General features: G+C 36.9%; 1 protein-coding gene across 4 annotated transcripts in view; it reads left to right on the forward strand.

Moving 5' to 3' along the window:
• The first annotated feature begins 547 nt into the window (after positions 1-547).
• The window catches only part of LOC107067204 (discoidin domain-containing receptor 2), an 83,668-nt gene continuing 68,769 nt past the window's right edge, over positions 548-15,446 (forward strand). For all 4 annotated transcript variants that reach the window (XM_089174884.1, XM_089174885.1, XM_015322500.2 and 1 more), the window contains exon 1: positions 548-1,231. The gene's annotated coding sequence lies outside the window, so the exon portion shown is untranslated. The remainder of the gene's footprint in view (positions 1,232-15,446) is intronic.

The following is a 15,446-nucleotide window of genomic DNA, read 5'->3' on the forward strand; positions in this document are numbered from 1 at the left end:
ATAAAATAAAGACAAAAAACACAGAAAAGAGAGAGAGAGAGAGAGAGAGAGAGAAAGAGAGGGGGAGGGTGAAAAACAAAAGTTTATTAATCCGTATTAAATAAAATTCGTAATGACGAATTAAATAATAATAATAATAATAAAAATGGTTTATTAACGTTAATCATACAGACTTTTATAGTTATAGAAATTATAAAAATACGTGAAAAAAATTAAAGCTTATAAAAGTAACCAGAGATTATCCATAAAAGTGCATTAAATATTGTAAATTCATATTGTTTATAAAAAATGAACGAAAAATAAAATCAAATAAAAAATGTTCGGATAATGTTTATTTTTTAAATGCAATTTTTTTTTTAAATATAAGTAAATTAGTGGTATTTTAGTTCGCGTGTATGCGTGTGTTAAAGGGAGAAAGAGAGAGAGAGAGAGAGAAAGAGAGGGTCTCGTGCCAGAGAGTGAGGTTTACTCCCCTCTTCTACTGGCTTTATCCCTACTCCTGGTGGCACGAGTCTCTCCTCCGAGGTCGCTTCGACCAACCGGAGATTCTCGACGGACTGTCAGTTAGTGCCGTGGCGCCGTGACGGTACGGTAACCTTTTTTGCGTGTCATTTATCGAAGTATTTCTTCCAACCTTCGAAATAATTTTCGATCTCGCGTGCCCGTCGCACTAAAAAGAAAAATAAAAAAAAAATAAAAAAATAACAAATTTTCAGGAAAACAACATTCGGCGGGCTAAGGGACAACAGTTTTGGACGTGAATAAAATAATTTTTTTTTATGCAAAAAAAAAAAAAACAAACAAACAAACATCAAAGCAAGATTATATATTTAAGCTGTGATTTATTTTTCTACGAATATTTGCGAGTTAACTTATGGAGAAAAAAGTTAGTATTGTGTAGTTAATATTTTTAAAAAGAAAAAGAAAAAGAAAAAGAAAAAGAAAAAGCAAAAAAAAAAAACAAAAATAAACTTCGTTAACAGTGTATAAGAAAATAATTGTTGTGATTAGGATAAAGTGTTTACTTATTCATTTTTGCAACAAGTGAATTTTATATTTAAAAATAAAAATACATCGAACGAATAAATAAAGAAAAAGGGGAGATAGGAAAACATATAATAAACAAATAAAAAAACGGTCGTGTGATATCCGATGATCTACAAGTTCGTGATCTATCCGTGTGTGTTACGCGTGCATTTGCTGACGGCTCATGTGGATAACAGTTAATAAGGTGAGCATACAGAATTGCGTTAAAAAATGAAAGTGTGTATTCTACGAGTGATAATTAGAAGAAATATTTTTTTTTAGAACCGTTTAAAAAGGCTTTCATTTTATTATCCCTTACAGTGAAAATACATTGGGGTGGGAAATACGAGAAAGTTGTTATTTCTTATTAACGAGTTGGTAAGAAAAAAAAAAGAAAAAGAAAAAAGAATTCAATTTCTAAAGATAGATAAAATTCTTCCCTTACAAATTTCTGTAACGTCTCTGTTACGAAATAGCATCCCTTTTAGTCCTTCTACTTTGAGATTTCGTTAAAAATACTACGAAAATAACGTAGCACGTATTTCTTAATCATCCGACGAATGGTTTCGATCGTTTCGATAAAAGGACGATTTTATGAGTTAGATAACGTCAAAGTATCCCTTGAGTCACCCCCTGGTAAATGAAGGTGATTGAAGAGAGACGGAAGAAGAAGGTTGGGATAAAAAAGGAAGGAAAAGGGAAATGGAGTTTGTTTGGAAAGACTGGTAGAGGTGTCCCGAAGGGATCGTAGAGGGAGAAGCACGTTGGCGATTAGTAGTTGGGATCTGTTCCTAAGACTTGCTAATTTCCTGCTACTCGAGGAACTGGTGAGGTCATGTGGAAAAGGAAGAGGCCATCTATTAGTGAGAAACGAGCTGTAGGAGGACATTACGCGTATACCACCTTACCCTCCTTTAAATCTTTCTCCCCCAAAGATGGATATTATTCTTCCTTTCCCGCGGAAGTGTACACAACCATACGGGGCAAAATAACGCAACAGGCAATGACGAATGCGAAACGGAAAAGGAAAACCGAGAGAAAGAGAGAGAGAGAAAGAAAAAGGAAGAGGAAGAAGCGATGTGTATATATATATATATATATATATATATATAATGTGGTGAGAACTGGAAATGCTCCAAGCGTATCTCCGGACGTGATCCTGACGATTTTCTAGGACGATAGACGTGATAGTGGTTCTCTTCTCGAGAACCTTTGAATTTTCTCTGAGTTTCTTTACAACCCAGGGCCCTCAGGTCGCACGGGCTAAACGGATTACTTCGTTTGACGTTGCGAGTGATCTTTTTTATTCAACTCGGACGATTCCTTGGGATAATCCAGAGAAACTCTCTGGATTAGTATCACTATCCCATACTCTTAGTTACCCTAGAATTTCCAAGTATCCATTTCGAACATAGTCTTAAGTATTTCAAATGAGATGGTAACAACGGATACTATGTTACAATAACGAATGCATTAACATTATCTAGCGTAGAAATATTTTACTTAAACAAATCTATGCAATAGGTATCTATGACACGAGAGTAGCTTTTAAACTGAGTTATAAACCATAAAGTAATTTTTGTTGATTAATCGTAGAGGTCCAACCGCAAATACGGTCCATGTCATATATTCGTGATTTTGGATGGGATACGCGAGCGACGGGGGAAAGTAGGTCCTGAATATTGATGAAAATATCATGAATATATTCATAAGTCTAACAGTTTATTTCCGTGGTGGGAAAGAACAATCCTATCTTTCTGTATGTTTCTTTACCCCCTTCTTCTCCTCTTTTTTCCCCTCCTTTTTCTCCCTTTCCTTTCCTTTCCTTTCCTTTTTCGTTATCATTCCATCTCTTTTACTTTTCCATTTGTAAGATTAATTTAAGCGAGTTAATCATCGCGATGAGCTTCCATTCATTATCGAATGTAGGAAGAAGAGATGAAGAGGAAGAGCAAAAAGGGGAATAAAAGATCGTGATCCATCGTTTAGTCGCAAATTGATCCAAGATGGAAAGTCAATGCGATACTCATCTCGATTACGAGCGAATATTCTTCGAGAGATTCTTCACTCTCAGTTCCGTATAATATCTTCATTATGAAAGAAAGACGACGTACGAGTTTTACGACGATGTCTCTTGGACTCGCAATACCCCTGTCCCCTGTCCCCTGCATTCACCCCTTTCTCCTCCCTCCACCCTACTCCTACCATCTCTTCCATCAGAAACTTACCTGCCTGCCTGAGGACTATCCCGTCGAAAGACTGCCGTCGTAAATTATCGTCTAGTTATTATTAATCCCTGCGACGACGAGGAACGTCCTCGCGAACGATCCTTTATAGCTTCACAACGATCTTTTATCTTTTTCCCTTTTCTTTTTTTCTTTTTTTCTTTTTTTTCTCCTCTCACTCTTCTCTATCTTTATCTTTTATCCTTCCCTCTCTCTTTCTTACGTACTTTAAACTCACAGAGAACGAAGAAAGGGATTAACGGTCAAGAGAAAGAGAGAGAGAGAGAGAGAGAGAGAGAGAGAGAAAGAGAGAAAGTAAGCGGAAGTACCGAATTATTTCATAAGTGCCGTGAATTTTTTCCTTCCCCTTTTTCATACGAATCATATAACGATATAATGAAGAGTAAGAGATAAAAGAAGATAATCGTTAAGTGGAAAAATATTCTAATGCACAAATCGTATATTTAAGTTATTTAGTAAATTTATTCAACCGATTAATCGGTCTCTTAGAAACGTTAAATATTTCTTTTTTAATTATCTATTATTAATTGTTACATTGAATATTAGATTGTGTACGTAACCATTTAATTTGTTGAATTTTTGATTATTATCGTTCTGCGTTCAAAAGATTCCTTTGTATCATCTGTCTATTTACCTGACTCCTCTTTCTCTCCCATCCTCTCTCTCTCTCTCGTTTACTCTGTTTTCATTTTCTTCCCCTAACTAGTGCATTAAATTCCAACAATATCCTCCATACGAATAATAAATAGGTATCATCATTCCCGCGTAGGCGTAGGAGGATGTCATCGAAGTAATCGAAATATTAATTATTCGTTTGCATAATTAACGCGGACGCAATAAAGCGAGCTCTACTCCCATATGCCATCGAAGATTAACGGGAGCGCGACCGAGCACGGGATCGTTGATGTTCATTTTGAATATTAACTTCTCGGAAATGAACGTATGCCTGGTAGTCGAATGGATACGATGAAGTTTAACGCGACCGACATCCAACCGCGTGCGTTTTCACAAAAGGGAACTAACACGCATTTCTCATGCGAGCCTTCTTCTATCCCCTTTTCAGTCATTCATTTCCGACAATTTGTTTTATCATTTTATAACGTGAAATTTGTCTAATGGTTTTTAAAGGATCCACCTTAGAATGAATTAAACGTCGATTATTATTTTAATCGTATCTATTTGTTATTTATATTCGTTGCCCTAGGATATATAAATAATTATATCAACGTTTATATATATATATATATAAAAAAAACATTTCGATCAAACGTAAGATAAAAGAAATATGCCGATATATTTTATCAACGTTATTACCACGGTCAATCTTAATGCCAGAAAATTTCCTTGACATCGAATTTTGGACTCCCCTTCGAGTGTCGTTTATCCGTGCTCTTTCCAAACATGAAAACGAAACAGCGGGTGGCACCGAGTACCGGCACGATGACAACTCGACGTCAACGAATGAGAGAGAGAAAGAGAAAGAGAGAATACATCCTTCCTATGCTATACTGTTAAAGAATTCAAAGTCAGTGGGAATCTCGCTGCACCTGATCACCGGACATCCATTTCCAACCCTCGACCATCCCTTTCATTCAAAAGGTGTAGAAACTCTGTGGGAGGCTTTACCGCTTTTCTACCCTGTACCAGACATGCTAGAGTACGCATGACCGAAAAGTAATGGCTTTCTAATTGCTCAGCATGGACGAGACGATCTGGTCAGGTATATGTTTAGTATTAGTTACTATGAGAATATAAACAGGTATTGAGAAAATAATAGTGATACCCACTTAAAGGCAAAACTATTATATTGTTTGGTATTTGCGGTATTATATTTATAGAAGAAGATTTTCAAAAGCAAAGCTATTATTGATTTAGGTCCTTCGAGACAGGTAACCGAGTAATATTGTGGATAATACAAAATCTATTATGTTATGTTGCTAGCTGAATGAGAAAGATCAATGCTTGGAGAGATAGATGAAGAAAGATATATTAATGACATGATATATAAGTTTTATATTTTTTATTTTTTTTTTCATAATATTAAATTCTTTTAATTGACTTAATACAATAACTAATATATATCACATAGTAATATATCAAAAGATTCAAATAACTTAAATAATTTGAAACAGGTGTGCGTTGGATATGCTTGAGTTAATCTATATTCTGGCTTAGTAATAAGCACCTTCACTTTCGAACTCGTAACAGGCTTAACAGCTGACGAGGAGTTTCGTTTATGTTACCACCAAATGGACGAATCGTCGATATATGATGAGCATAAATAGAAGAAAAAAAAGAAAAAATGGATGATCAAAGTAATGAAAAATGAAAGCAATCTCTTATTTCGTATTATAAGGTGAAAAAATATTAGATCGAGATAACTTGTTAGAATCTCATAATAACGTAGGAAAAAATGATGAAGTCGAGTTAACCACGGTATAATAGGGGAAATGGTTAACGAGGGGTTCGTTAGCGTCGAGGAAAAGGTCATTGGTATGAGAGTAAAAATCCCGTTCTCTCGTAAAAAATAGAAACCGCCATTTTCATCCTATACGTGATCGTATTTGAAAGTGTTAGGAGTGCGTAAGTTTAAATGTATGTGGAAGTTTGCTGCATCGTTCTAATGCCACCGACTTGGAAAATTACCACGTCAAAGAGTAGATCTTACGCTTAGGATCCTTTCCCTTTAATAACAAACGATGCCATAATGACAACGACGACGACGTTACAAGATCGCTTATTATCTTTTTCACACTTATTCTCTCACTCTCACTTATGCACAACGTGTTTAATACCATCCCGTATATATGTATTACATAGATGTATTCTTTTATTCTTTTTTTTACCACGATTCACGGTTAAAATCCCTGGGCAATAATGATCAAGCTTCTGAACCCTTCCTTTCCCTCGCCCCGTTTTTTTCTCCCACTACTATTCAACATCACCATCATGAAATTCGGATAATTGATAGAATCGAGAGAGTGGAGGGGAGACGGATGAAACCGGTAATTGTTTTGCGAATACCAATAAATTCGATATTCAAGCGGTTCGTTCAATAGAAGCATAGCCCTGAAAGTGGTTTGATTTTCTGTAATTGGTGGAATCCTTCACTTCGCTTCCGTTTTTTCAAGTCAGTTTTGATATCGGTTAAAAAAGTAAATTGAAAGATTGGAAAGGAGCTTTGAGAGTAGGCTGTGTATCTATTTAAATCCGGCATTTATATCTGACTATGATTCTTTTTCAACATAAAGGAATTACATTCTTCTGTATCGTTTTTAACTAGAAGATTTTTATTCGTACTACCGTTGAAGAGAAAATGAATTGTATTTAAATATCAATGTTCTCTTGAGATAACAACTGCTAGACTTTAAAAGGAATTTCTTATTGATGTCTTTTGATTAGGTTCATACATATTTATATCACGTAACTTACATATACGTAGCATTGAAATCATAAATGTCAGAGAAACAAGGAAATATCTTTCTTCCCTTTTTTTTTATTTCTACCCCACCGATTTTGTGTCCCCTTATTTTCTTCTTTTTTCGTTCGAACCCTTTTTGTCTTTCTCTTGACGCAAGCAAGTCTACGAAAATAAAATATGCCGGAGGACATAATGCTACCTCCTTAGGGATACACCTGACATGGGAGAGTCGCGAGAACCCTGTACCGAATATATCCACCCTCGAGGATAAGCGGTCTGGCCCATAATTCATTCTAAATACTCGTATGCTAATAACGGCGCTAGCGTTGCAACAGAAATTTACTATTCCCCAGGTGTTCTTCTTGCTCTCTTCCTTTTCGTTCCTTTAGACTCCTTTTCTCTTTCCCTCTTCTTTTAACACCCCCCCTCGCTTTTGGTTGCTTTATTCTCTTCTACCAACAAACTATATAGATTTATCCGTTTTATACTTCATAATTCCATTTTTAATATACTCTTATTTAAATTACATTTAAAGGATATTATTAATAAGATTAGAACTGACTAATCTTATCCTTATTACAAATAATGAGATTGCTTTTTATATTATACAAGAATATAAGTTATTTTGAAATTTTATTCGTATGTTTTTTGTGTGACAAACTTCCTGGGAATAGACCACCGGTAAGCTGTTTTGTATCTTTTACCTTTTTTCTTCTTTTTACCTTTCTTCCTTCCTTCCTTCCTTCTTTCGGCACAAGAAAAAGGGAGTCGTGGTACTAGGGCGATGAGAACTGTTGCAAAGTGGAGATGATATATTAAAGGACAGGTCGAAATGACGACCCGCTGTGCTGCGGTTACCTGCTTCGTAGTCTCACCGAAAGCACAGAAATATTTTTCAACGTTTTTGATGTTCGGTTCTTCGGTTCCCTCTTTTCATGCTCTTAAACCTAGCACGATGATAATTCATGTTTCCTAATGTCGTGAAATGTTGGTAATATTAATCAAACGCGTTCTACTAGCTTTCACGAAAAGTAAAAGGAGGATATTATTGCGAAATTTATTTACAATTCTTCTACTATTTTTTATTTTCTATTATTTTTTTTTTTTTTTATTATTTTTACCGTTTCTCCTGTGTTATTTCTTTCCTTTTTTGTTTTTTATTATTTTTTACAATTTCGTCGATTCGTTGAATATTCATACGATCCCCAGGTCGATAGGAATTCACGTGGGATGAGAGAAATGAAAAATATATGTATATTCTCGTAACGCTACTTGGAATATGACAGGTGTAACACGAAAATCGATGTTTTTATTTAACAAAAATCGTATTTTAAAGAACTTTTTATAATTCGGATCAAACATTAATCGATACTTGTAAAAACTACGAAATTCGATTTATATGAATTTTCTAATATTTGAACGTGAAATCGACTATCAATCATTTTAAAAAGCTCACTTTTCTCTTTCGTTGTACTTGTAACGAACTATACAATGCATCGTAACAAGAAAAGTCATTTCGTTAAATTAATTAGAAAATTTGGATTTGTTGAATGAAAATCGACGAAAGTTAAAACACCAGTACGTAGCCTATGGTGGCCTAGAGTGTGTGTATAGTTTGGTCACGAAATAATAATCACTTTGAAAATTGCGAAAAGCTTTTAGCAACCGTTCCCTCCCCCTTCTCCTAACCACCCCCTTCTCTATTCTACCATTATTGTTATACAAGTTCGAGAGCCACAGCGAGAGTAAGAATAAATTGATCGTGAAACATACGAGCTCTCGGGAACAGATCTCATTCGTGGCGTTTTAACGTAAACGATCTCACGAGTTCCGAGCCAAGAAAGAAAGAAAGTAAGAAAGAAAGAAAGAAAGAAAAGGATTTCGTTCGTTCGTTCGGCCGACCGGCTGGCCATTCGAAAATCAGATAAAACATTGAGTTTAATGCCCGCATGCAATAGTAGCGATCTGGATCTTAACGTTTCTTCTTACGTAGGATTGGTAAAAGAAAACGAGTTACCAAAATTGGATATTTCGATTGTGACGCGTTATCCCTATTTTATTTTTTTTGCTCTTTCTCAATTCCAAAAAAAAAAAAAAACATTGGTAGCAATACAATTGTAAGCGCAGTTTTTTAAACCATACTCTCTTCTTTCTCTTTCTTCTTCTTGCGTATCCCGTTTTTTCTTCTCTCCTACTCCCCCTACTGTACAGCTTCCCACCATTCTCCTCCTCACCACGCTTTGAATGTCACACTAACGAGTTCGGCCGGTAAATTATTTTGTAAAGGGGCGTTTTAAACGCCTAACCGTGGCACACGAGTTATAATTTCCGCAATGGCGACTTTATAGAACTGGTCGGTTGGTGTGTGTCTCTTGCTTCAGTACCGCAAATAATCGCGTAGCTTTAAAACGTTAGCCGTAAACCGTAATCAATTCCGTGTATGGTGTCGTATAAGTATCGGGAGGTTTTTAAGAGAGAAGAAAAAAAGAATGATAGAACTTGGGTTTGCGAGTCCCTCGAATTATTACCACAGATCGATTCAAACGTTTATATGCTTCTTTCGCATATTTAATATGTTGATTTTTGATTTATAACTGGATTCGTAATTAAACGAGTATATATTTTAATCGGTAAATTAACTCGAGTTATAGAATTAAGTTAGTTCTTTAAGTATAATCGAAGAAGATATAATATTATAATGAGAGTTACATCGAAGGTTTTTTATTCGTTTTTTTATTCGTAATACATATTTTCAAATACTTTTGTTAGATTTTTATTTTTCACGGATCCCCGAAACGACGGATTAATTTAAAAGAAGACGAAACGAGGAGGAGATCGTTTAACGAGCCACTAACCCGTTCTTATTTTCGACGAATGATAGTCGTCGTAGTTCTTCTCATCTTTGCTCGTTCCTGTCTCAGCTTCAGTCGGAAAGGCAATTAGCAAGGACGCGCACAAGCGGCATCTTTGATCGTTCTTTATCTTTCAAAGAGGAGACAGTCGTGGATTCATTAATTCAATATCAACCGAGTCTCTCTCTTTCTCTCTTTCTCTCTTTTGCGTTCACTTAGTTTACGTTCGCTTTAATGGAACGTAAATCGCGTGAACGATTAATAAAGGCCAGTGTTGCGAATTAATGGTGCCGAACGCGCGAAATGTATTTTCTCGCTTTAACGAGCACGACGATTGAAGTTATCCTACACCTTTCCGGTGTCTTAAGCTGACTGCACATCTGCGATTAAATGTTGTGTATGTGTATCGTAACATGTCCCGTCGCGATACATTAGTATCTTTTATGATATAACATATAAGCCACGATGTTTGATTTTCTCTTTTTCCTTTTTTTTTTTATTCCTTGTTATTTGACTTGTCGAATAGGTCCGGTCTGAAATAAAGGATATTACCTTTAATAACTTAAAGTACATATAACAGGTTGATCAAGATATTACGTTATATCTTAATATTGCATAAAAAAGGATTTCAAAAAAAATGATTTATCCAATTAACTTCTTACATCTGAATCTTTGAAGTTATAAGTATTAACTCATTCAAAAGAAGAAATTGGAAAGAGAGATACCACGTTAGAGGTAGTATGTCGTTACATTTGATAAGGTTGGAAGTAACGGATATAAAGGAGTTAGCTTAATTAGTGTGACGACGAGAGGCAAATTGGAATGTCGGAGTCTGAGTGAGAGGATAAGAAAAAGGAAGAGTTAGTAATAAAGAGGATGAAAAAAAAGAAAAGAAGAAATAAAGGAAAAAAAAAGAATGAAAGAAGGAAAGAAAGAAAGAAAGGGGAGTCCTTTTTTCTTTGAGACAGGAATTAGCATGCAGGAGCCAGCGTCCGGTCGTATACGCTGCGTGCGTTAAGTAAAACATCGTAGAGGATAAAGAGGAGCAAGAGGCAAAGGGGGAAGGTCGGTCGCGTGGCGGTACGTTCACCAACTTCGAAACGAGTGGAGAAAGAGAAAAAGAGAGAGAGAGAGAGAGAAGAGAGAACGGGCTTCCAACACGAAGCAATAGTTACCCTTTAATGCATGCGGGTGTCCTTTGTGCCTTTGGCTACTGTCCTCTTCCATCTCTCTCATTCTGGTTACACTTCAAATCCTTGGACCCTTTTGGTATTGGTGTCTGTCTCTATCTAGGGAAAGGTTCCTACTCTCGCATACAAAAATACAAAGTAAAGGGACGTCCAGCCCTACGCGTGCCGATTCCTACACCAAAAGAGTTAGAAGAGAGTGAGAGAAGGGTATAGTAGAGAAAAAAGAGGGAGAAGGATTCCAGGTAGTACCACCACCGTCTACAGACTTCGTCGTCGTCGTAGGAGGTGGAAACCACCGTCATGACAAACGCCATGTAACGATGGACACAGAAGAGAGTCACCCTTCATTTCGTATTCCATTTCACTCTCCTATTCTCTTTTACCTCGCTCATCGTCCTTTGTTCGAATTTCCTATGGCGGTGCCAAGCCTTAACACTTTTATTTCCCTATAACTTTTTTTTTTTCTTATTTAGATGTTAAAGCTTGGATTGATGATGATCATGATGTTTCCCTTCTTTATTCTTATGCTTATACAATAGTTATCTTGCCAGCTGGGTTTTTCATAGGTTATAAATTTGTTAAGTTAGTTGGTATGTGAGAAAAATGTTATTTCATCGAGTCAATGGTAGATAAAAAGTTATAAAATTTTTTTAAGTTAATTTGATTATTATATTGTAGAATTCTTGTGTCATGGTAGAATTAAACGAAGAAATCTTCGAAATTACATTAATTCTAGAAGAATCTGTTAACCGAACACAAGAGCGTGAAACATCCTCTTCTTTTTACCGCGAGAACAATGAATTATTTCGTCGGGATGAACGTTTTCATTCGGTTCTCTCTTCCTCTTTCTCTCTTTCTCTCTCTGTTTCTGTGTGCATTCAACGTGGTAAGAGGAAACGGTCGTGGGTACCGAGAGAAAGAGATAGGGTGGAAGAGGAAGACGAGAAAGACTAGAAGGACGTAGACCATCCCTTTTTCAAACCCCGGATTTTACTCGGAGGTCGCGCTGAAATCGTCGCTTAGTCGGACAGTTTTATCTCGCGGTTCAACCGGACTACTCCTTCTCTTCAGCTTGTTTCCCTCCATTATGTGAGTTACACGATAGCGTAAAAAGGTTCTACTAGTAGCTTTTAGAGTACTCGAAAATTATAGATATGGCTTGTTTCTGTGTGACCTGTTTTTTTCTTATTTACAAAAAATAAAAATATTTAATAACGATTAGATTCTCGATAAATTGTAAGTATTAATAGAATAAATTATCGAGTATACAGAATCGATTGTAAAATTATTTCTGCTTCAATAAAATGTTCTATGAATTGTTGGTGAAGAACTAAAAGAAATTGAAATAAATCAATAAACAAACTGCTGCTTACAAATTCAATTACGTTTGGTCTATAGACTATCGTAATATTTTTCTGTTTTATTGTTTACCTTCATCAATGAAGATTGTAAAAGATAAAAAGCAAATCTTTATTTAGTGTTTTTATGTTTTATTAAATTGTACGAGATTTCGATCTCAGAAATCGATAGCTTACAACGAATGAATCGATAATTTATATACCCTGATGCGAAACTTTCCAAGATCACGATGAATTTGCAAAACGTTTGAACGTTTGGGTTAGGATAAAGTGATTTAAAGCAACGTTTCGTCGCCGTTTTGAAAGACTCGCTCGATCGGAAGTAATCGACGCGACGTATCGATCCGATTTTCTACGACTTTTGTCAAACTGCGCGTGCAGTAAATTGGCCGACGTAGTGCGACGAGTAGTAGAGTACGATTTCAGGGCCCATTGTTTTACGAGTAATTAACGTTCCCCCTTCTTCCTCTCCTCTGGTCGTCGTATCCACGACGAATTCGTTTACCGGATTGAACTCGATTGTAAAACCAAGCGGATTATTCATTTATGTTTTCCTAAGAACATGTGGGTGGGGAGAAGGGAAACTATTTTCCTTTTACAGCAGTTGATTAATTAAAGCGATGCGTTTCGATACGATAATAGAATATTATTTCGTTAAACGCTTGCCATTATGTAGATTAATTAGTTAAAAATAGAAAAAATCATTTCTACATGAAAATAACAATGTATATTCCTGATAATTTAGCACTCCCATCATGATGAGTTCGGTGGTTTATTAGTTCCGTAAACCCTTCCTGATCGCAGAAGTTATCTGAAGGGTCAATCAATAGTAATTGCTTTTTCAGTTTGAAAATTTCTCATCTGGATGAAAAGTTGACTCTTGACCCGTTCATTTAGAACACTAAATCCCAAACTCAGGAAGCAAACAGATCGAGTTACCAGTCAGTAAAACCGATGGGAACAATCTTGATCAATCATTATTTTTCTAGTCATCGGTAATAAAAAAAAAAAAAACGACATGAATTCTTAATATAACTTTCGTTGTATTTTCATCAAACTATCGAAAGTTTCGTCTAAGATTATTCGAAGTCAGAATGAACGTTCTTTTACGAATGGCAATGCCGTCCTCTTACGCTTGATCAGCTTTTACTTTTCATCGCGATCACAAGCTGCGGAGATAGCGAGTAGAAAAGGGAGAGGAAGAAGAAGAAGAAGAAAACGAACGTAACGGTAAGAAGAGGAAAGCGGAAGCGAAGGAGCGTTAAGCCCTTCAAGGGGCTGGGCTACCACCCCTGTTCAAATAATAAGTCCGAATGGAAGTTGGATTCCAGTGCAATTGCCCGGGGCAATTTCAGCGCGAGTCGCAATATCCCGGCCTTCCTTCTCTCTATCTCTATCTGTCTTTGGTTGTCTCTCTCTTTTTTCTCTCTTTCTCTCTCTTTTCCCCCCTCTCTATCTTACTCGTTCACTCACTCGTACTGTCTCTTTTTTTTCTTCTCCTCCTTTTTTCCAAGAAGCAACCCCACGCCAAAGCAACGGAACTCCACCAAAAGCTTTCCATTTCACTTCCTCTTTCGTTCGATGTCTCTGATGTCTCTGTTCCTTTCGCCAAGCTTTCGAGATCTTTAATCGTTTTAACTGCTTTTTGCGACGACCACTGCTCTAGCAGTCTCGGTGAACGAAACGGAAAAGACGTGGAAAGAGAAAAAGTGTATATTTCTGTTTCTTGTCTTCTTTTAACCCCCACGATGCATTTCGCTTTATAGAAAAGAGCCAACGAGTGTGCACGAGAAATAGAGATATATAGATAGGAAAAGAGAAAGCGAGAGAGAGAGAGAGAAAGAGAGATAAAATGAATGGGGAGTTGTCATTGTCCGTCGTATCGCGAAAGGAAGAAGCGCGTTTTATCCCTCAACGGAAAGGACTCTGTGCAAGATCGCGTCTCGCCTTCTTTTCACTTCGCTCGAGAAAAAAGGGAGAGAACCGGGTTGAAGCGAGCCGCTGCTCGTTATTACACCGTAGAACCCTCTAGAAAAGCTCTTCCTAAAGTTTCTACACCCTCGTCCAGTACTCCGTGATGTCCCATTGTCTGATCGTGCCGAGCACTGAATAGAAACGAAAAAGTCAAGAAGGAAGAGTCATCGTTCCTACTCCTGAAAGTGTTCACCGACCTAACGCCGTTGACTTTTCCGTGAATAAGTATGCGATGTATATATTTAACAGCCGTTTATTTGCTTGTCTGGGGTAAGGAAAAACTTTGTGAAATGAAATATGTTTGGGTTCGACGTAATAAAAGATTGTCATGAAAAAAACAATTTATTTCATGTTAAAGAACCACGAACAACGAATATTTTTTCCATAAAAATTTTGAACATACGTTTTGTTGAATTTTAGCATAGATAAAAAAAAAAATAGAAAAAGAATTTTCGATCAATGCGCTAAAAGTCGTCTTAGGTGGTCGAGAATAAAACAGAGCACCTGTAAAGCTGACACAAGATGTGTCAAAGTTGATCAGCTACTCATTCTTATACCTGTGGTCCTAACCCAGGGTGAGGAGATCAAACGGATATCTTAGATAATCCACTTACTAGAAGTAGACAGGCTAAGAAAGCAAAAGAGGGTGAGACTGAATGAGAGACAGAGAGAGAGAAAGATACGGATGCGGAAGGATAATAGGGTCTCCTGCGGAGAGAAGGGATTTGGAACGCGCAAATGGCACTCTTTGCTGAAACCCGACAAAGCGTGAGCTCGCATCGACCGCTTGGAATAAACCACAAGAGAAGAGGAGATTTTTTTCCCTATCTTTCCTTTTTTCTTTCACCAACTTCGTTCTCGTCTTTTTTTCAGTTTTTTTTTTTTCATCCTAGAGACCCCTTCCAGAAAATATCATTGATGCCCAAAAAGTCAGAAGAGAACGTTACGTGTGGGTCCGTGAGGGCCCAAGAAGAGGGGTTTTCTTTTTTAACAATGGCGTTGAAACGCCTCTAGCTTGATCCTGCCCTTAGTAGAGTCCTTTCAGCTGCACCGAATTATAAACGAGCCAACGGTTTTCTTCGTGGCACACACGTTGTAGTTTATACCACGGGAAATCTCTTTACCGTTCTTAAAGCCTGCTTATTAATTCGCAGCGTGCTTTCTTTGTCCTCCATCGGGTTGCTTACGGACATTGAGGGGTTAGGCGGGGGTTCTAAGGGAGGGATAGAGAAATGGATCCTAGTAGAGAGAAAAAGCGTGACTCAGTTATACTCCTTTTATGCTCGGTTATTCTTACCTAGAGGATCACGAGTTAGGTTGATATCGAGATAGAGGGAGGAATATTCGTGATCGAAACGATTCCACGCCGATTGGACCCG

Source organism: Polistes dominula, unplaced genomic scaffold (genome assembly GCF_049000335.1).
Source record: "Polistes dominula isolate Pdom_NZ unplaced genomic scaffold, Pdom_raw_medaka contig_16, whole genome shotgun sequence".
NCBI classification, from domain to species: domain Eukaryota; kingdom Metazoa; phylum Arthropoda; class Insecta; order Hymenoptera; family Vespidae; genus Polistes; species Polistes dominula.